Genomic DNA, 23,829 nt, shown 5'->3' on the forward strand with positions numbered 1-23,829 from the left:
ATCGATATTACACGTACACGAGAAAAATACATGCAGTTTGCGCAAAAAAGCCGACTGGCTTGAAATAATGCCACAAAATGCAGTATATTTAAGAGACCAAAAATGTAAGATGCAAAAGAGATATTTTCTTCAAACTTGACATGAAAGAAGGAAGGACTATTTGGTTTCTCAAGAAGTTTTTTTTTTGCCTTAACTTCGTTTAACAAAACCAAAAATTTTATTGAAATAAAGGCATGCTTAATTATGTTTTAATGAAAAGAAAACACAGATTGCTTTTTATTCGGCAGATATGATTCAGCACTGCCCATTGGACGAGAGGCGTTTTGCTCGAATATATATAGAGAGAGTGGGAATTTACAAAAAAACAAAACAAAAGACGAAGGCGGGTCTGTAAACAGCAAACAGATGTATTAGTTTAACACTCGAGAAGTGAGAAAGTCTTTTACGTTTCGAGCCTACGCTCTTCAACAGAAAGGAACACAGAAATAAACAGAGAGAGAAAATAAAAAAGGTATAGTGGCTAGCGACCAATCATGGTGAGTGACGGACAGAGGTGGTCAAACAGGAGAGCTAGGAAGAAGAAGTGATAAAAAAGTAGTGGTGATCCCAAAACGAAGGTGTGCGTGCGTGTGTATGAGAGCGTGTATGTGCGTGTGAGTAGGGCTGGTGACCTTGACATGTGCATGTGCTCATGTGTAGGTGTGTGGATGATGGTGTGGGTGCTGGGAAGTGGTCAGTGCTAGTGTGTGCAGGGTCCTGTGATGTGGTGGGGTGTGGTGTGGTGGTGTGTGGTGTGATGTGGTGGTATGTGGTGTGATGTGGTGGTGTGTGGTGTGGTGGTGTTGAGGTGTAGGAGAGGCGAAGGTGGAGAAGCAAGGATGGGGAGTGGCTTGGAGTGAGGTAGGGTAGGGATGGGGTATGTGGGGTAGGGATGGTGGGATGGGAATGTGACAATGAATGTGACGAGGGGTTTACGATGAAGGGAGAGGGTGGAAGGGAGAAGGTGGGTAGGAGACAAGAGAGGAAGTAGGTGTCAGAGCAAGAGAGAAGAGGAGAGGTGGGTGGGAGTGAAGGGAGGAAATAGGTGTGAGAGGAAGAGAGGAAAGAGAAGGGTGTTAGATGAAGAGGGAAAGAGTTGAGTCCATGTGGCTCAAATGATCGAACGGAGAACATTAATTCTTGTTCACGGCGAAGACAGGAGTCTTGATGGCAAGGACAATCCGAACACAGACAGGTGTTATAAAGAGTGACCGGTAGAGCGGAAATTGCGCGAGACTGAGGTATCGTTGCCGAATCTGATGTCTCGGAGGTATTCCGCGAACCGGCCAGCCAAGCGGTGTCCCGTTTGACCGATGCACAGAGAAGGGCAGAGAGAGCAGGAGATGCAGTAGTTGACGTTGCTAGAAGTGCAGGTGAAGGAGTCAGTGATATGATAGGGTCGATGATGGGTGCCAGTTAGGATGGCGGTGTTGGAGAGGTTAGGGCAAGTGTGGCAGCATGAGAACAAGCCGTGTTGGGAGGTTGGGTTAGGGATTAAACTGTGGGCCAGGAGGTCACGTAGGTTGTGGGTTCATTTGAAGGAGGTGAAGGATCGGTTAGGGAAGATGTGGAGGGGTCGGCCTGGAGTCGCTGGAAGGCTCGGAGAATGGTGCGTTGGAGAGATATGGTGGAGGGGTGGTAGGTGAGAGGAAACTGGAGACGGGTAACGGCGGGGCGGGTGCGGGGGTATAGAGCAGATGCACGGTCCACCAAAGTGCTCTGGCAAGGGTGGTGTGGATAGTGGTGAGGGGATATCCACGTAGGATGAAGTGGCGAGCTATGAGTTGAGACTGAGTCTCAAAGTCATGGTTATCACTGCAGAGCCTGCGCAGACGGAGGAATCGGGAATAGGGGATGGAGAGCTTGGTGTGTTTAGAGTGGGAGGAGGAGAAGTCGAGGCATGAGTGTGAGTCTGTGTGTTTATAGTAGATGGACGTGGTGAGGGTGGAGTGATGAATGCTGACCGAAATGTCGAGAAAGGCAACGGAAGCGTCGGAAATAGTGCAGAAGAAGTGGAAGGCAGGATTAAAAAATTGGAGAAAAGGGATGAAGGAGTCTAGTTGTGCGCGGGGGAGTAAGGTCGCACCGATACAGTCATCAATATAACGACTGTATAGTTCGGGAGTGGGACCAGCAACACGTGAGAATATTCAGCTTTCAACGTAGCTAACGAACAGGTTCGCATAGCTGGGGCCCATTCTCGTTTAGAGAGTTTAGAGGGGCCAGGAGGGAAGGAGAAAGAGTTGAACAGACGAATAGCATGGTTGGTGACATGGATGTGAGAGGGGAGGGAAGCCATTAGGGAGGTGAGAACACAGTCAAGGTCTCTGGAGATGAGTTTGGTGGGGCAGTTGCAGGTGGAGATGAAGGGGCGGCCAGGGTTGTTAGGTTTGTGGATTTTGGGGAGGAAGTAAATTGTGGGGATATGAGGGATACGGACAATGAGGTTGGAGGCGGTGAGGGGAGACGGGGGGAGGAGATGAGGTCATGGATAGTGGAGGACACCATTTGTTGGTGGCTGGGCGTGGGTTTGGAGGGCAGAAGGCAGTAGAAGGAGGTGTGTTAAAGTTGGCGGAGAGCTTCGGCCGTGTAGAGGTCCGCGCGCCACACCACCACGGCTCCACCCTTGTCGGCCGGTTTTATGATGATGTCTTTGCGGCATCGGAGACATTGAAGGGCCGAGAGTTCGACTGGGACTGATGTTCAAATGTTGAGGACACCGGGAAAAGTCAAAACCAGTTCACAAAAAGATTGATTGCTTAGAACTGGCCAGGAACTGGCGTCCACTGGTATGACCGGCGGCCCAGGTCGGTGAAGAAGTCCTCCGCATTAGATGTAGGTGGAGTGTCGCGGAATAGTGCACACAACCTAACACGGTACACGAAGCCGTGGATATCAGCACGAGTCCGAAATTTGTAGCTGGATGAAACGAGGGGGATGAAGCACTGGCCCCTACTGAGAAGGGAGCGGTCCGCCTCAGAGAGGGACAGATCTGGAGGAATGGTAACAACAGACTGAAGTGAAGAAGGGGTGGTTGGGACAAAAGTGGGAGGGGTGGTGGGGTAGTGGAAGGTTGGGAGGGATATATCTCTATATATAAAACTGAAATGCGTTTTTACCGCTTGGATCGCTTTCAATGCCACTACATCTCGTCCGATTCGCTCCAAAATTTACAGGGACATGTAGAATGAAGTGACGAAGCTCGTGGGCTACCTTAGAAACCCCTATCTTAAAAGGTGTGGTTGCTAGGGGCCATCGTCCTCACTCACGCTATTCCCTCCTTTCCCTCTCTTACTCCCCTTCATTATAACTTTGAGAAGTCCACTACGGTTATTTAATGTATTCCCCTCAACTCCCTTTCACTTTCCCTTTATAAGTTCGTCAGGCGGCTTTCTTTGATGTATCTGTTTGCATTCATAGGGAGAATTATCGCTACCAACAACACACAATCATGAGAACAAATAGTATGAATCAGATATTCTTGCGTTCATTTATATATCTGTGTGTGTGTGTGTGTGTGTGTGTGTTCTATATATAAATATGTATATATAATGTATGTGTGTGTGTGTGTGTTCTATATATAAATATGTATATATAATGTATGTGTGTGTGTGTGTTCTATATATAAATATGTATATATAATGTATGTGTGTGTGTGTGTTCTATATATAAATATGTATATATAATGTATGTGTGTGTGTGTTCTATATATAAATATGTATATATAATGTATATATACAAAGTGTATATATCTGTATTTATGTATATTAAACTTTTTCATACTTTTTCATAGTTATATATATTTTTAAACAAATTATAAATATAATTTAATAATTTTTATTTTCAATTTAAATAATTTAAATTTTTCAGTTTTATATTTTATATATTTTCTATATTATATATTTTTTTTAATGTTTTTGTTTTTGGTTTTTCACTGTTTGATTTGCCTATTAGTGGTTTTATCTCTAATTTAATTTATTCAGATATATATCTCATTTGTATACATTTGTATATATAATGCGTGCACACACACACACACACACACACACACACACACACACATACAATGTGTGCATTACGTAGTCGGTCGATTCAGCTGAAAATATGCACACCTATGTTAAAAGTGCTGGCAAAATTTGCATGACAACTATTTTTTTCCTCAAATGAAAGGCATCACCTCTAGGACAAAATTCCTCATCTTATAAAATGTGGCCCCAGTAGACCCGAATGAAATCGGGTTATATTAACCAAAATGTGAAAAGGGGTCTAAATGGGGCTGGAAGGGGATTAAAATTTGAAGGAGCGGGTGTTTAGGAATTCTCTGTTACATCAAGCTAAAAAAATTGCGCCAGCCTTTTAATCGTCAATGTGTTGCCGTCCATGATGAAGAAGTTTTGAATGCTTGCCATCGTGAGTCTACTGTCGTGAGAAAGAATCACTTCAAAACTTGGTGCTTACGAATTTTCTTTTACATCAAGTTCAAAATGTTACGCCAGCCATTAAACTGTCACTACGTTGCTGTCCGTCGTTAAGAAATGCCAGCCATGGTGACTCTACTATCCTCAGATTCTATCCCTTCAAACTTTGGTTTCCAATATTTTATTATTTTTATTCAGCTCGCAAGTTCGTCTGTCCCTTTTAAATGTTAGCGTTTTGCTGTCTGCCTTGAAGCAGACCTTTCCATTGCCACTGCCTCATATTTCTGATTGATCTTTCTAAATATTTTATTTCTCAACTTACTCAAGATCTTCTGTTGTTTATAAATGGGAGAGAGATAGATAAAGATAGAGAGTAAGAGAAAGCGCGGGAGAGTCCGAGAGAAAAGAAAAGTAAGAGAGTGGGAAAGTGAGAGAGAAAGGAGAGAGAAACAAATACGGAGAATCATCATCATCATCATCGTTTAACGTCCGTTTTCCGTGCTAGCACGGGTTGGACAGTGTGACCGGGGTCTAGGAAGCCAGGAGGCTGCACCAGGATCCAGTCTGATCTGGCAGTGTTTCTACAGGTGGATGACCTTCCTAACGCCAACCACTCTGTGAGTGTAGTGGGTGCTTTTTTCGTGCCGCCTGCACAGGTGCCAGGGGGTCTCGCAGCGGCAACGATCGGTTGGTGCTTTTTACGTGCCACCGGCACAGAAGCAAGTCAAGGCGGCGCTGCAATCGGCCACGTTCGGATGGTGCTTTTTACGTGCTGAAAGGAAGCAACAGAAAGTAACAACCACACTCTTACCCGCGCGTAGAGCGGGTTACCTTCAGCTAGTATATATATATATATATATATATATATATATATATATATATACCCATATTGCAACCGTGAAATCAAAAGCATAATTAGGATAACTTAATGAACTTTAGATGATGTATGAAATAACACCTGACACAGGTCTTTTCCTTGGAAGCAAAGGTTTGTGAGTGGATTTGGTAGATGGAAAGTGAAAGAAGCCCGTCGTATATATGTATGTGTGTGTGTGTGTGTGTGTGTGTATGTGAATGTATGTATGTATGTATGTATGTATGTATATATATATTTATGTGTGTCTGGGTCTGTGTTAGTCCCCATGCCAACGCTTGTCAACCGATGCTAGTGTGTTTATGTGCCGGTAACTTAGCGGTTCAGCCTAAGAGAATGATAAAATAAGTACTAGGCTTATAAAGATCGATCTGTTCGAGATTAAAACCCTTTAAGGCTGTGCTCTAGCATGGCCGCAATCAAATGATTGAAACGAATATAATACATACACACACACATACACACACACACGTATGTATACATGGACATATGTGTACGTATATGTTTATGTATTTGTGTGTTTGTGTGAGTGTGTGTGAGAGAGAGAGAGGGAGAGGGAGGGAGGGAGGGAGAGAAGGTAAATAAAAACCCTCGGTACGTCATCATAAATGTAAGTTTCGAGTTACCGCCCTTTAACGTTCTGCATTCATTGTAAATATACTACGTTTAGTTTTACCTTCTGTTTATCCCTACAGAATCAATAAAACAAATGTCAGTGAGGTGTTTGGGATTATGTGTGATAGATTCGATTCACCCGCCACATTTGTGACCTCGTGTCTTTTAAAGTAATCAATATAATTTTAATTATTTCGGCAATTAGGGGAGACAAGACCAAACATATATGTTCCTCCGCACACACACACACACACACACAGAAACACACTGAGTTTCATCTGGTGCCTATATCCGACACTATTATTTTTGTATGTGAAAGGCACGACGGAGCGATTTAAATGAATGAATTATTGCTTAATGAATGAATGAGCGATAGAATAAACTGCTGGTTCGCCGTTATCATTACTTCTACTGCTGCTTGCTAGACGTAACACCACACCGTCTTAAACTGCTTAAGATTATCGACTGCTTTTCGTTGCAGCTGCGACCGGCTCTGCTAGTCTATTGTCGATATTCTGAAGCAGCTGAAAATTACTGCTAAACAGGACGTAACGAATCAGTGTTGACTGTACTTTTGATTAATTCTCTCACTCTCGGATAGAGTAAGTAACGGTTGTACGACTACTACGTTTTCCCCAAACTTTACTACATTGGCCATTAAGATAATGTGAATTATGCCGACATAAACACAGTCTACAAGGAAAGTTGGCATTGCAAATGGAGTAGATTACAGGAAGGGAAACTCAAGCGAGAGTGGATTTTCTAAGCAAATCAGGCTCTTATATGATGTAAGCAAGATTATTTATTTGTCCTCTTGTTTGTTTATTTTTTCTATTTATTTTATGTTTGCTTTTCATTGTGGGGGGTGGGGGGGTCTGTCAAAATATTTTCAATCGTGGAAAACGATTTCAACAGCGAATTCTAACATAAACACTCAGTTAAAAATCATCCACATTGAAGGGGTATAGTTACCGTTTGCAAAGCTTGAACCTTGAACGTAAAGGTGTATAATCTAAACACAGGGCGGTATTTACCTATGTCCAGCACGTTACCAACACTGCAAATTTCCGACGCGTTTATGATATCTTTATCAATAACCATATTTTTTTTTTTTTTACATACTCACAAAACAGCCACGAATTTAGAAACAAAGAACGGTCGTTTATATTTGTTTCAAATTTTGGCGCAAGGCCAGCAATTTCGGAGAAGGGGGCTAGTCGATTACGTCGACCTCAGTGCTCAACTGGTATTTATTTTAATGACCCCCGAAAGGAATGAAAAGCAAAGTCGACCTCGGCGGAATTAGAACTCAAAACGTAAAAACGGACGAAATGCCGCTAATCATTTTGCCCGTCTGCTAACTCGCCGCCTAAACAGTCGTTTATATTGGCCCTAGTATTTCCCTAGACTTTAGTCATTGACACCAAAATTATGAAATGCAAAGTTGATTTCAGCAGAATTTCATGCCAGAACGTAGTCAGAACTAAATATCTGCAAGGCACTTTGTTCGGCGCGCTAACATTTTTATAGAACCCCACTTTCGTTTTAGTAATCATAATAATCAGGTCTAACAAATTTAGTAGTGGCTGTATGGTAAGTAGCTTGCTTACCAACCACATGGTTCCGAGTTCATTCCCACTGTATGGCACCTTGGGCAATTGTCTTCTACTATAGCCTCGGGCGACCAAAGCCTGGTGAATGGATTTGGTAGACGGAAACTGAAAGAAGCCCGTCGTATATATAAATATAAATATATATATATATATATATATATATGAATACAATATATATATACTGAACTTCAGAAGTTCCTGCCGCTAATGGTTATATTTACATGCCGAAATCTACCTGTAAATAATTGTTGGTTTTTTGAAAAACCATCGAAGAAATTATTTACTCTTATTATTATTATATATATATATATAATATATATATATATATATATATATATATATATATATATGTATGTATGTATGCATGTATGTATGTGTGTGTATATATGTGTGTGTCTGTGCTTGTCACCCCAGCATCATTTGACAACCGATGGTGGTGTGTTTACGTTCCCGTAACTTAGCGGTTCGGCAAAAAGAGACCGATAGAATAAGTACTAGGCTTCCAAAGAATAAGTCCTGGCGTTGCTCGACTAAAAGGCGGTGCTCCAGCATGGCCGCAGTCAAATGACTGAAACAAGTAAAAGAGTAAAAGAGAGATTAGGTCTAACAAATTTAGTAATAATAGTCATGTCTAACAAAAGCACTCAGTCAAAACTTTGGAGTGGGGCATTTTAGTCATTTGAATCGACCCTAGTACTGACCCCTATTGTTTATATTATCGAGCTCAGAACGACGAAAAGAAACGTTAATTTCGGATGAGATTTGAATTCAGAACTAAATACTGCAAAGCAGTCTTGTCGGACACTCAAATGACATTTTTTTTCTGTCAATCCACCACTCTTTTAATAATCTCATTAATTATTTCTAACTTATGTTATCGATTACACACAGCCACACCCAAACACACTCACAAGCACACACTCACACACACTTACACACATACTCGCACACACATATATGAATGGGTGTACACCTCCACGCAAACACAGCCACACACACATACACATGTATGCACAACACACACATACATACATACATACATACATACGTACGTTGGTACGTACGTACGTACATACATACATACATACATGCATACATACATACATACATACATACATACATATATACATGCATACATACATACATACATACATACATACATACATACATACATGCATACATACACACATACATACATACATACATACATACATGCATACATACACACACATACATACATACATACATACATATATACATACATGCATGCATGCATGCATACATATATATATACATACATACATACATGCATACATACATGCATACATACATACATATATACATGCATATATGCATACATACATACATACATACATACATACATGCATACAGACATGCATGCATACATACATACATACATACATACATACATACATACATACATACATACATACATATATTCATACGTCATTGAGCATATGTAAACATATTCACACTTGAAATAACAGCTGTGTCCTTTTTGCAATTTTAATTGAGAAATTTGCATTTTAGTTTCTAACAGAAATTAGATTAACTGGAAAGTCGATTTGTTGGTCCACACTTCATTTTTAGCAGTTATCACTAGTCATTCATTTTTGTCGAAAGACCACTGTAAATATATCCAGTTAACTTGTCCGATGCTCTACCGAATTCGTAGATATGCGGCCCGATGGTTACACACTCTAGCATGGTGATGGTGGCAAGTAACCTGACTGCTATAGCTGCTCTGTCGTCCTAAGAAGAATAAGGCACCAAAGCCAATCCTGGTACGTTTTGATCTCAAAACCCTTTAAGGAAGAAACTAAACTCCGCATTGCAGCACACAATTCGGTGCAACACACGACTTAAGTTAGGAATGGCCTGGGCCAATATATATATATATAGTTTTAAGGCGGCGAGCTGGCAGAAACGTTAGCACGCCGGGCGAAATGCGTAGCCGTATTTCGTCTGAGTTCAAATTCCGCCGAGGTCGACTTTGCCTTTCATCCTTTCGGGGTCGATTAAATAAGTGTCAGTTACGCACTGGGGTCGATATAATCGACTTAATCCGTTTGTCTGTCCTTGTTTGTCCTCTCTGTGTTTAGCCCCTTCTTGGTAGTAAAGAAATAGGCATTTCACCTGTGTTCGACTTTGCTTTTAAGGCAGCGACCTGGCAGAATCGTTAGCACGCCGGGCGAAATGCTTAGCAGTATTTCGTCTGCCGTTACGTTCTGAGTTCAAATTCCACCGAGGTCGACTTTGACTTTCATCCATTCCAGGTCGATAAATTAAGTACCAGTTACGCACTGGGGTCGATGTAATCGACTTAATCCGTTTGTCTGTCCTTGTTTGTCCCCTCTAAGTTTAGCCCCTTGTGGGTAGTAAACACATAAGTATTTTGCCTGCCGTTACGTTCTGAGTTCAAATTCCGCCGATGTCGACTTTGCCTTTCATCCTTTCGGGGTCGATAAATTAAGTACCAGTTACGCACTGGGGTCGATGTAATCGATTTAATCCGTTTGTCTGTCCTTGTTTGTCCTCTCTATGTTTAGCCCCTTGTGATTAGTAAAGGAATAGGTATTTCGCCTGCCGCTAGGTTCTGAGTTCAAATTCCGCCGAGGTTGACTTTGCCTTTCATCCTTTCGGGGTCGATAAAACAAGTATCATTTCAGTACTGGGGTCGATATAATCGACTGGCCCCCTTTCCCAAATTTCAAGCCTTGTGCCTATAGTAGAAAGAATTATTATTATTATTACTCATATTTTAATTTTTTTTTCTCCTGCAAAACCATACCTATATATATATATACATGTGTGTGTGTGTGTATGTTAGAGAGAGAGAGAGAGAGAGAGAGAGAGAGAGAGAGAGAGAGAGAGAGAGAGAGAGAGAGAGAGTTTGGAGGGATATGTTATTCAAGCGGTTACCGTATTGGCTCTCAGTTAAGTTTCACTTAAAAGTGCCAGGTTGCATCTGCAACCGCCAGTAGTCTGTGCATCGGAAACACGTGTAGGTCATATTAATAATAATAATAATAATAATAATAATAATAATAATAATAATAATAATAATATAATAATAATAATAATAATAATAACTGGGCCTCACCTGCAAGGTCATGTGCTGTTTATCTTGATATGAAATCACCAAGTCACACACATATGGGTGTGATGCATGTGCCTGGTGTACCCTTATCAGACGGGTAGTCATGATGAGTATACTGGGCTTCGTATATTTTACCCCAGTGTCACTTTGATGGCATGCACAGCTCTTTCACTCAATAATAATAATAATGATAATAATAATACACACATGCATACACACACACGCATACACATACACACACACATCCATATACTCAATGTATTGAATTTTATATCAGATGATGTTTGCACTCTGTAAAATATATTCTTTTGAACTTCACACCTCTTACATTGCGTTATGTTGAATCCACAGACACTCGCACACGTGTGTATTATGAAATGCCACACAAAGCGACCTTGAGTTCTATTCAATGAACAAAGTGAATTTTAAAAAATACTTAAGATTGTACACGAAATAAATGTTGAAAAAAAAAAAAAAAACGATAAATAACAATTAAGTAAAAACCGCGTATACTCACCTCACACACATATACATATCCACAGACAGATGCACACACACATGCACACACACACATGCAAATACACACATACATAGTCTGGCTCGCAGACGCAAATACAAACATACATTATACATGTGTGTGAATGTGTGTTTATGTGTGTAAGTGTGTTTATGTGTGTGTAAGTGTGTGTAGTCAACAGATTAAATCCAGAGATGGTCAGTTTAATAAACACTTTGTAGTGCTCAATCAATTTGAAGTTAGACTTTTAAATCTTTATCGAGAACTAAGTCCGCAGAGTAAAGAGTGGCTATAAGAGGAGCCTAGGTGAGCTGATATGGAGATAATGACGCAAATAAACAAATTAACCCGTTTGGGCTTGATATACAAAATATACGTATATATATCACGCAATCACGTGACCGACCAGGCTATCAGATGTTGCTACACATCGCTGGTCACAAATCCGCTTCGCATTGTTTTACCCTTCAAATGACGCCACCCCGCTGGCTAAGCGAGCAGGCCAACAGAAGAAAGAGTGAAAGAAAGTTGTGGCGAAAGAGTACAGCAGGGATCGCCACCACCCCCTACCTGGGCCTTGTGGAGCTTTAGGTGCTTTCGCTCAATAAATACTCACAATGCCCGATCTGGGAATCGAAACCGCGATCCTACCACCGCGAGTCCGCTGCCCTAACCACTGGGCCATTGCGCCTCCATTATACGTATATATGCATGTAAATATATATGTGGATATATATATACATACACACACACACACACACACACACACACACACACATATATATATATATATACTAGCAGTATCGCCCGGCGTTGCTCAGGTTTGTAAGGGAAATAACTATAAAGCATTTTTAGAGAGTTATAGCCAAAAAATAGCAAAAAAATGGAAAAAAAAATGATGGTAAATTTTTTTGAGAGTTAAAAAAGGTGGAGTTGCGTCCCCTAGACGGTCTGTGGTTTGGGTTTCTGATTCTCGACCCCATGTGGAATTTATCGATTTTTTTCAGAACTAGGGGAACTTTTCAAAATTTTCGCTGCGTTAGTTTTGAATTATGACATTGGGCTATGTGTGTGTCAAGTTTCATCAGAATCGGTTGAAAGCCGTGGTCAGAGTGAGGGTACGAGAAAACAGACACACAGAAAACGCACAGACAAACTGCCGTTTATATATATATATATATATATATAATATATATATATATATAATATATATATATATATAATATATATATATATATATAAAAACATTCATTCTTATATTATTGCGGCGTTACGTGCACCCCTCCGTTTGTTTGTCCAATTTTAAACCCTGCACGACTTCTATACACACTGTCTTTGCTACCCGCCATTGCTTCTTCACCAAACTTTTTGGCGCCCTCCGATTCTTCCCCTCTCTTCCTCCCATCCTCCTCCCCTCTTCCTCCCATCCTCCTTAATCCTTCTTTCTCCTTTTCTTCTTGGTCACTGATTCTGTCCCCTGCCTCCACCCTCTTTGATTCCCTCCTCTCTCTGTCTCTCTTTCTCTCTCTCCTGCGACCTGCTGCTTCTTAAACCATTCTGTTGGCCTTCGTATCTCGACCAACATGTGTCCGAAACGGTAATTATTTCTACGCCAGCTATGTTTTGTTTTTGTTTTTTGTTCTCATTTGGTCTAAAGTCGTATGACAACCACCGTTATATATATTTTGTTTATTCATTACTGTTTTCAATTTCGTTTTCGTCTCTTGTATTCACATCCGTCTTGTGCGTTCACATTCCTGTCTTCTACCAAGAAATCTAATGCTTACAGCTTATTTTTTTTTCTTGGGGCTGGCCGAGTTGGAGCAAATATCAGAATTGAACAGCCGAAATTTGCTATGATGATTCGGTGTCTGACTGAAGATTGAAGGCTTCGAATGATTTGTCTGTGTTCCGTGTTCGTCCCTTCCTGTATTTCACGTTCATTATATATAAAAACATTCATTTTTAATATATATATATATATATATATATATATATATAGATATATATAAGGCGCATGGCTCAGTGGTTAGAGCGTCGAGCTTACGATCGTGAGGTTGTGACCTCGAATCCCGGACCGGGCTGCGTGTTGTGTTCTTGAGCAAAGCACTTTATTTCACGTTCCTCCAGTTCACTCAGTTGTAGAAATGAGTTGCGACGTCCCTGGTGCCAAGCTGTATCGACCTTTGTCTTTCCCTTGGATAACACTGTGGCGTGGAGAGGGGAGGCTGGTATGCATGGGCGACTGCTGGTCTTCCATAAACAACCTTGCCCGGACTTGTGTCTAGGAGGGTAACTTTCTAGGTGCAATCTCATGGTCATTCATGACCGAAGGAGGTCTTTACCCCCTTTTTGATATATATATATATATAAACAAGTTATTAGTAAGGGCAAAAGAAAAAAATTCTAATGCCAAAATATGCCGAAAATAGACACTACTTCAATAACCATGTAATTTATCACTACAAACACGTGTTTCAAAGAAAGCCGACAGAAATTTCTAAAAAATTCCGTTATTACCATATCGGACCCGATTTCAGAGTTAGTTCGTAAGAACCTTCTCTTCATCAGTGATAAATGCGGTAAAGAAATAAGTGAAATACTTACTTATACCCATGGGTGTACTTATACCTATGGGTCCGATATGGTAATAACGGATTTTTTAAAGAAATTTCTGTCGGCTTTCTTTGAAACACGTGCTTGTAGTAATAAATTACATGGTTATTGAGTAGTGTCTATTTTCGGCATATTTTGGCATTAGAAATTTTTTCTTTTGCCCTTACTTATAAATTATTTATAAATTTAACCTTTAAAGGTATTCTTTGATATGCTGGGCATTGATAGAATTTTTTCGAAAAATTCTATCCTATATTATATATATATATATATATATATAATATATCTATATAGATATATATATATGAAGAGAGAGAGGGGAATGAAAACTGAAAATGTTCAGAAGATGAACATTCAGGAATGAGCAGGTAAATATTTATGAACAGGTTTACATGGAGCAGAAAACACAGAAAACTAAGGGAGAGGGGGTGGTATTTCATGTTCGATAGCTGTTTCTGCATAATTATGACACCCCTCCCCCGTTCATGAAATATTCTATCTATTATGCTATTATAATTATTATTACAACTTCGCTTTTCCTCCTATCGGGATTGACGAATTAAATGCCAGTGAAACACCGAGGTCGATATAATCGACTCTCCCCACCAACTTCCAATAAGTTTCAGGCCTTGTGCCTTTTAGTAGAAAGAATTATTATTATTATTATTATTAATTATTATTATTATTATTATTATTATTATTATTATTATTATTATTCTATGCATGAGTTTTGCTTTATATTTGTACAAGTTGGCTCCAAGTCTCACCCAGAGACCTCAAGAGACAACAGATTGGAAGTTCGTGATGTTGTTATGCCTAGTGTGCCATATATTTGGTTTTGTATTTAGTGTTGTACTAGTTAATGTCTTTAAAAAAAACCCAAACTTTTGTTTGTTTTAAAACTTGAGATTACATAGAAAGTATTTTGCGTAGGATATGAGCAGTTCCCATGAGCACTATCTTTTGAATTTCTGCCATTTTGGGGTTTCCTGGTATCTGAGTTAGGTCGCGATCAGCCCCCTTTGCTATCATTCCCAGGAAACCTATGACAACAGGTATTGTTTTAGTCTTCAGGTTCCACATATTGCTGATTTCTATTTCAAGATCTTTATATTTGCTCAGTTTTTGGTAGGTTTGACAGATACGTTTATATCGATTGGGATTATTATTATCATTATTATTATTATTATTATTATTATTATTATTATTATTATATTATTATTATTATTATTATTATTATTATATTATTATTATTATTATTATCATCATTATTATTATTATTATTATTATTATTATTTTATTATATGATTATTATTATATTATTATTATTATTATTATTATTATTATTATTATTATTATTATTATTATCATTATTGGAGGGTCCGGTGAAAGTGAACGGAGTCTGGTTCGGACCAGATCTCCTGGTAGATAGGAACTGGAAAGAGGTCATGGGTCATGACTAGAGTGGCCAAGTTCATCCAGAAATGGGCAGAAAGGAAGCTGCCGCTGAAAAGCCGGGCAGAAGTAACGAATGCATATATCGCATCCGTAGTGTACTACCGCCTAGCTGTCGTACCTTGTTCTAAGAAAACTCTGACCAGATTGGAGCGCTTGCTTTTCCGATTCTTACGGAGGGATTCGGTTCCGCTGGTCAGAAAATCCATTTGCTGTCAACACCCACACCGTGGTGGTCTTGGGATACCACTCTTGATTTTGATTGGTCTGCTTACTATTGATGTACTGGAATGGTTCAGCGTGATCGTAGTTCCCCATGTATTCATGCTGTGTTTCATAAACTTGATGAGAGTTGGGGATACTTTGTATACTTCCATCACTTTCAGAATCCACGAGTGAGGTACACTATCGAACGCCTTTTTGTAGTCGATCCATGATGTGCTCAGGTTCGTTTTCCTGGTTTTGCAGTCTTCAAGGATCATTTTGTTTATCAGCAATTGGTCCTTGCATCCGTAGCTCCTTCTTCGACAACCTGTTTGTTCTGGTGCTAGTAGGTTGTCTTTTTCTAGGAATGTGTATGTTCTTTCAGTGATTACAGATGTTAATATTTTATACATTGTTGGTAGACAGGTGATTGGTCTATAGTTCTTTGGCTTTTCTGTCTCATTTGTTTTTGGTATTAGGGATGTCACTCCCTGTGTCAACCAGTCTGGGCTATTTTCTGGGGTTTTCATGACTTCGTTGTATGCTGATGACATATCTGTTTGATCCAGAAGTTTGGTACTCGATCTATTCCCGGTGACTTCCAATTGCTGGCCTTTTTCAGGGCCAGGGTGAACTTCTCCTTTTGAATATTTTCCCATTCCTGTACTTCTTTATTTTCCAGGAGTATTTCTTGTTCCTTAATCCATTCTGCAGATTCATTATGTTGTTTTTCATTTTCCAATATCATACTCCAGAAATTTTCCATATCCTCTTTCTTTGGCAGTTGCTCAACATTTATTTGTTGTTTACCGCGTTCCCTGTAAAATTTCTTTCTATCTTCTTTAAATAATTTGTTTTGTCTAAATTGTTTGCTTCTCTTTATATATCGTGACAGTCGTTGTTCCTTTGCTTAGATGTTTTGCTTTAGGTTTTCATTTGCTTCAGGTATTTCATTTTTTGTTTGATCCCACGCTTTTTGCATATTTTCTTGGCTTTTCTTTGGTTGACCTAGTTTCCGTTACTTATTTCGGTCAGTATTGATAGGTCGCCGCTCATGCATTATATATACTTTTCTAAGTTTTCTTTCTATTTTGGTTGTCTTGTCTTCTGTTGGGCAGTTTTCTTTTTTAGTTTTATGCCTTTTGCTTCAGTAATAGCTGCAGCTGTAGAATAGATTAGTTGGTTTAGTGATGTTATATTTAGTGGTTCTGTTGTTGTTGATTTTATCTCATCTATTATATTATTGCCAATTTTAAGCAACTCCTTCAGGTTCTTATCCATACTGACTTTTGGAAGGGGCTCTCTGTGGTGTCTTGTGCTTTTACCTGTTCCCATTTTTTCTGTATTTCTTCTTTTAGTTCCAAATATTTCTCCCTATCCATGTCACTGTTTCGTCCAGTTGGTTGTTTTACAGGTTCTTCTATCTCATTACCCACAGAGGGCTCCTCGAATACATCCTCTTCTTGGTTTTCTGTAGTCCCTATTTCTATTTCATTTGTATTTGGTGTTATACAGTGAGGTCTGATGACTTTTTCTTTTATTTCTTCCAGCTCAGTGTCTGGGAGCCTCCTGTTTTTAATGATATTTCTTCGGACATTCCCTAACTTGTTGGGATCCATATTCAACCTTGAGGTTGGATTTTGTTGTCTCCATAATTGATAAGTCCCTTTTGTCGTGTTATCTTCTGATGGTGTGACTACCGCCGTGTAGTATGCTTCCATTACTAGTTTATAGTCTTCCCGATTCCATTTAGTTCTAGGGTTTTTGCGTGTGGTATGGCTTGCATCGGTGGGGTTCAGGTTGAGGTTTTCCTCGATTAAGTTGCCCACAGTTGCCCGGGAGTGGGTAGAGTTCGAATCAGTAACCAACTTTTCGCTCCTAGCCTGACTCCTCACTAGGGGGCGCGCTCCTTGTTGAGCATGGGAATAAATACCATACAAAGGTAATAATTTTTTACAACTTTAAATAAGGGTATCTGAGAGACACCACCATGCCGAAATAGAAGTCAAACCCTGACTCTAAAATGGTGGTGTCTCTCAGATAACCTTATTTATAGTTGTAAAAAATTATTACCTTTGTATGGTATTTATTCCCATACTGGCCACTTATCGATACTTAAATATCGATATTATCCTTATTTATATAATTTATATAATTTATATAATTCGTCACTATATTCACTGCGGTGTTTATTTTGACCATATCGCGCTTACGAGGTAGTTGGCGGGCAATTTAAATCTGGCCTTGTACATACGTGCATATATACTTATGTATGTACGTTCGTATATGTAAGTATAACATGTGTTCTGTATATATATATATATATATATATATTTGTATTTATGTGCCCATCTGGTATATTCAACTGACGAAAGCAGAGCTTATTTGAAGCAAAGCTAGAAATCCAGGATCTTGAATTATCCAGTAATATATTTTTGCTAGTTTATTTTATCTCATGGTGCGATATGAACATTTTAGGTGGTTTTTAGAGTCAGGGTTTGACTGCTATTTCGGCATGGTGGTGTCTCTCAGATACCCTTATTTATAGTTGTAAAAAATTACTACACTTGTATGGTATTTATTCCATGCTGGCCACTTGATAATATCGATATCGATATATATATATTATAATATATATATATCTATATATATATATATATATATAATATATATATATATATCACCATGTTGATTCGCTAGCCTCTGCACGCATTTTTTTCTCTCCTTCTTTCTGTGTTTCTTCTCTGTGTATCTTTCTGTTGAAGAGCGTAGGCTCGAAACGTTAAAGACTTGTTTTATTTATATTTCCTGAGCGCCATACTAATACAATTGTTTGTTTGTATTCCACCTGCCTTCGTCTTTTGTTTATTTCCGTAAACCTGCCTTCGTCTTTTGTTTATTTTCATAAAGCTTCCCGTTATATATATATATATAGGTAGATAGATAGGTAGGTAAATAGATAGATAGATACAGATATAGATATCTAAATTTTGTACGACTCTCTTATTCTTTCATTCTTTCATTCTTTCTTTCACCCTCTTCACACTTCGTTTTTTCTACCCTTCTTCCTTTCGCTCCCCATCTCTCACATTTCCTGGCCTTCCCTTCATTCTCACCTTCTCTCCTCTTTCACTTCACACTGTTTCCCGTTTTCTTTTTCCTCGTCCCTCCCTAATTCTTCTATCCCTCTGCCTCTACCTCTCTTCTCTCCGTCCACGTGAATTGTGTTCGGCCAAGCCTGACCTTTCTTTCTTGGTTTGACTACCATCCGTGCAACATATATATTCTTTCCCATGCTTATCACCTCTTATGTTCCTGATGTAAGGCGCTTCTACACACGCCAGCTTAATTTAATTCGTCCTTAGTCTAAAGACACCTGTTGTTAATGTCCTTTGTATTTGTGTACCATTTCTCTGGTGTTTTCCGTTCTTTGGAGCTTTTTCCGTCCGGGTTGCGGATCCGTGGAACAAGCTGCCAGACGAGATGGTAAAGATGCCGACAACCGCTTTGTTCAAAGCCTCCCGGACCTCAAGTGGCCTGAACTCTTTACATGAACACCACCCTGTACTTAACTCCATGTCCCTCTACATGGCCTTGCTATTTGCTTTTGAGCCAAATAACTAACTAACTAACTAACTAATGTCGCTGCTTTCTTCCAAGAAATCTAATGCTCTTAGTTTACATTTTCCTTGGGGCTGGCCAGATTGGAGCAGTCTCGAGTAAAACCAGCCGAAACTGCAAATCTAACCTGGAACTCCGAATGACCCGTCCTTGTTTTTTCTTGTCCATTTTTTTGTATCACCTGTCAGGATGTTTTGTGTTCTTATCCCATTTTTTGTATTCTTTTATACACACACACACACACATACACATACATGTACACACACATATGTGTGTGTATATATATATATATATATATATATATATATATATATATATTACTACCCACAAGGGGCTAAACACAGAGAGGACAAACAAGACAGACAAACGTATTAAGTCGATTACATCGACCCCAGTGCGTAGCTGGTACTTAATTTATCGACCCCCGAAAGGATGAAAGGCTAAGTCGACTTCGGCGGAATTTGAACCCAGAACGTAACGGCAGACGAAATACGGCTACGCATTTCGCCCGGCGTGCTAACATTTCTGCCACCTCGCCGCCTTATATATGTGTATATATATATATATATGTCCGATGTCTGTGTAAATGAATACGTATGAGTGTGTGCATATGTGCGTATGTGTGTGTGTGTGTGTGGTGTGTGTGCGCGCGCGCACGTGCATGTGTGTGTCAGTGTGTGAATCAGCGAGGAATATATTTTACCGGCGTAACAGTTCGTAATCATTTAAAATAAGTAGATAAGCTGATTTACCTCCACAGAATTATGAGACACTCCGCAGTATGTAGTTCAAACAAGTATTGTGAATTTTGTGCTTCTGCTCACGGAGAATGTAATAATACACACACGCACACATACGCGCGCAGACATACACATACAAATACACGTACACTCAAGTTTATGTATGGAGGAAATATAATAACCGCAGGAGAAGCTGTGTGGTACGAAGGCTGGTCTCCGCGTAGCGCCTTGAGCGAGTGTCTTCTACTATAGCCTCAGGAAATAGTTTCATTCGGCTCCATACAACTTAAATATTCGTGGATGCGTAAAAAGTATGTGTGTGTATGTGTGTGTGTGTGTGTGCGTGTGCGTGTGTGTGTGTATGTGCGTGTGTGTGTGTATGTTGTGTGCGTGCGTGTGTATGTGTGTACGTGCGTGTGTTTGTGTGTGTGTATGTGTGTGTGTGTGTGCGTGTAGGTGTGTGTGTGTAGGTGTGTGTATGTGTAGGTGTGTGCGTGTGTGTGTGTGTATGTGTGTATGTGTGTGTGTGTATGTGTGTATGTGTGTGCGTGTGTGTATGTGTGTGTGTGCGTGTGTGTGTGTATGTGTGTATGTGTGTGTGCGTGTGTGTGTGTGTATGTATGTATGTATGTGTGTGGTGTGTGTGTATAGATACATATTTTTTACGCTTATGTATTTGTTTTGCAAGATTGCTGATGTGAAATCGTGTGTTGAAACATATTGTTATATTTCAGGATGGTCTTATTTTTATGTTTTGCCAAATAATCACACACTCTCTACACTCGTTCTTCACATTAGCATATTTTAGTGTACTTTGTCTGAAATCTTTCCTCACACAACTTGTGACCTCTCCAACGAATTCTCCATCATACATGTCTCCTCCTGTTACACCACAGAAAGACAGAATGAACTAAACAGGACGGGGGGTGGGGTGGATACGTATGATGAGTGATGATGGATTTCAGACAAAAGACACTAAAGTAAGATTAATAATAAAGCTGAAGAACGAGTAGACAGTGCATATGATTATTTGCCAAAAGAAAAAATATGACCATCCCGAAATATAACAATATACATACAAACATACATATATATATATATATATACTGAAGCTCCGGCGTCTGGCAATGGACTTGGTAAACACCCACAAAGTTATCAACCACCTCACCAACAACAACACTGAACACCTTTTTGATCTCCATGTGTCTAACACACGTGGACATGCCTACAAAGTCAGAAAACAACACAGCTCCCATGACTTTCGGAAACATTTTTTCACGCTCAGAGTTGCTGAAGCATGGAACAAACTGCCTGCGTCAGTTGTTGACTGCCATGACACTGCATCCTTTAAGGCCCTCATGCTTTCCGAAATTCGCCGAAACTACACCTCATTATACATACACTTTAGATAAGTTGTAGTGCACCTGAGCACTGTACACAATGTTTATTATATTATTATTTAATAATATATATATTATATATATATATATATATATATATATATACATTAAATTACAGATAAAACCACAATTAGGCAAACAGTGAAAAACATAAACCAAAATATAAAAAATAAATATAATTAATATAATATACAAAATATATAAAATATAAAATTTAAAATTAAATTATTTAAATTTAAATTTTTTTTATTTAAAATTTTTAATTTATATTTATAAATTTTATATTTTTTATTTTTTAAATTTTAATTTTATAAATTTTTAAAATTTTTAATTTTTTAATATTTATATTATTTTTTAATTTTTAATTTTTTATAATATAATAAGTATAATAATATAATATATATATATATATATATATATATATATATATATATATATATATATATTATATACATACACTACACACTCATTAAACTCGATTCCGTCGGTCACGAATGACCATGGGTGCACCTAAGAGGTTCCCATCCGGGGTACAATTCTGGGCAGTAAGTCGCCTCACCGGCGCACGCACAACCTAAGGTTGTTTTTATAGAAGATCAGCAGTCACCCATGCATGCCAATCACCCCTCTCCACGCCACCGATGTTATCCAAGGGAAAGGCAAAGGCCCATTCAACTTGGCACCGGTGACGTCGCAACTCATTTCTATAGCTGAGTGAACTGGAGCAACGTGGAATAAAGTGTCTTGCTCAAGAACACAATACGCAGCCCTGTCCGGGAATCGAAATCAACCGCACGATTGTAGGCTCGACACTCTAACCACTGAGCCATGCGCCTTCACAACATACATACAAAAATAAATGTGTGTGTGTATATAACAACCACGTGTGTACATAAACAAACTTACATTTGTTTTTAGAAGAGCCGAATGTGTATCGCACGATACAGACAAGAAAGTGGTATTTTCGAACGCAGTATCGCCGTTAAAACAGCACAAAAACTGGGCGATATTACCCTTTCAAGGCGGAAAAAGTATGTATGTATGTGTGTAGATATATGACCGCGTGTGTACTGTTGGCGATTTTTTTTCCTCTGTCTTCCCTTCTCTGGATCTTTCCTTCTCCTATGTTTCCGACGAAGAGCTCCGCTCGACGAAAGTTAAACCCTCCTTCTTTCCTTCTTTCCTGAGCGTCCAATAATACTATTTGTTCCACGTCCTCGCGTTGTTGTGTTTTTTTGTGCTTTCATGTTTGGATTAACTATATATATATATATATATATATTAGAAGGTTTGGGGTATTATATATTAGAAGAAATGAGGTACTCAGAAATCTGGATGGTTTTATATTTACAGATATTTATTGATAGGTCGCATGTTAGCGCTTGCGTCAAACAAGAGCGGTGGATGTATAAACAACAAAATTAGGTTGAGTTTTATTTGTGAAATGCAGTTGTTTTGAATTTGCTTCAGAAAGTTTTATTTGTGAAATGCGGTTGTTTTAAATTCGCTTCAGATCTATGCGCATAGTGGATGGTGGGAAGGGGGGCCACTAGGAATGTTGTATGGAACTTATTCTATCGCCTTCTTTTGCTGAACAGTTATTTTATTGGGACATAAACAAGTCAAAACCAATTGTCAAGTGATGGAGAAGACAAAAACACACACAAATGCAAAGACACACAAACACACAAACACACAAACACAAAAACACACATATATACATACATATCTATATCTATCTATCTATCTATCTATCTATCTATCTATCTATCTATCTATTCTATCTATCTATCTATCTATCTATCTATCTATCTATCTATCTATCTATCTATATATATATATATATAATATATATATATATATATATATAAATACATAATACATATATATATATATTACATATATATATATATATATATATATGTATGTATGTATGTATGTGTGTGTGTGTGTGGTGTGTGTGTGTGAGTGAAGGCGCAATGGCCCAGTGGTTAGGGCAGCGGAGTCGCGGTCATAGGATCGCGGTTTCGATTCCCAGACCGGGCGTTGTGAGTGTTTATTGAGCGAAAAACACCTAAAACTCCACGAGGCTCCGGCAGGGGGTGGTGATCCCTGCTGTACTCTTTCACCATTCTTTCTCTCTTTCTTCTGTTAGCCTGCTTGCTTAGCCAGCGGGGTGGCGTCATTTGAAGGCTAAAACAGTGCGAACGCATTGTGACCAGCGATGTGTAAAACATCTGATGGTCTGGTCGGTCACGTGATCACGTGATATAACACACGAGTTTATAATCAAAGACAAGAATTCATATCAAACTAGCTGCAGCTAACTACCTAGAACCCACAAGAGTAAAAAAGAGAGACAGAGACAGATAGAAAAAAGGAAATTGTCCCTTGCATTTGAAAAGTATGGAAATATTTTTAAAGAAGACTTCATGTAATTTTTTCACAATTTTATTGTTTTTCATGCTTTACTCCAAGTTGAAAAGTCACAAAGACTGAAACCGGTACCAAAATGCTCTTCATGATAAAATCATTTTAGCATTTTCTACCTTTTCTTATTTTCCTTATATAAATATATATATATATATATATATTT

The 23,829-nt window shown here is 38.9% G+C and overlaps 1 protein-coding gene across 4 annotated transcripts in view; it reads left to right on the forward strand.

The window, feature by feature from the left end:
* The first annotated feature begins 6,183 nt into the window (after positions 1-6,183).
* The window catches only part of LOC115221798 (monocarboxylate transporter 14-like), a 47,695-nt gene continuing 30,049 nt past the window's right edge, over positions 6,184-23,829 (forward strand). The window contains exon 1 of one of the 4 annotated variants that reach the window (XM_036510893.1): positions 6,184-6,734. The gene's annotated coding sequence lies outside the window, so the exon portion shown is untranslated. The remainder of the gene's footprint in view (positions 6,735-23,829) is intronic. The other 3 variants (XM_036510892.1, XM_029792029.2, XM_029792027.2) reach the window with 3 other exon arrangements.

Source organism: Octopus sinensis, linkage group LG18, assembly GCF_006345805.1.
Source record: "Octopus sinensis linkage group LG18, ASM634580v1, whole genome shotgun sequence".
Taxonomy (NCBI): domain Eukaryota; kingdom Metazoa; phylum Mollusca; class Cephalopoda; order Octopoda; family Octopodidae; genus Octopus; species Octopus sinensis.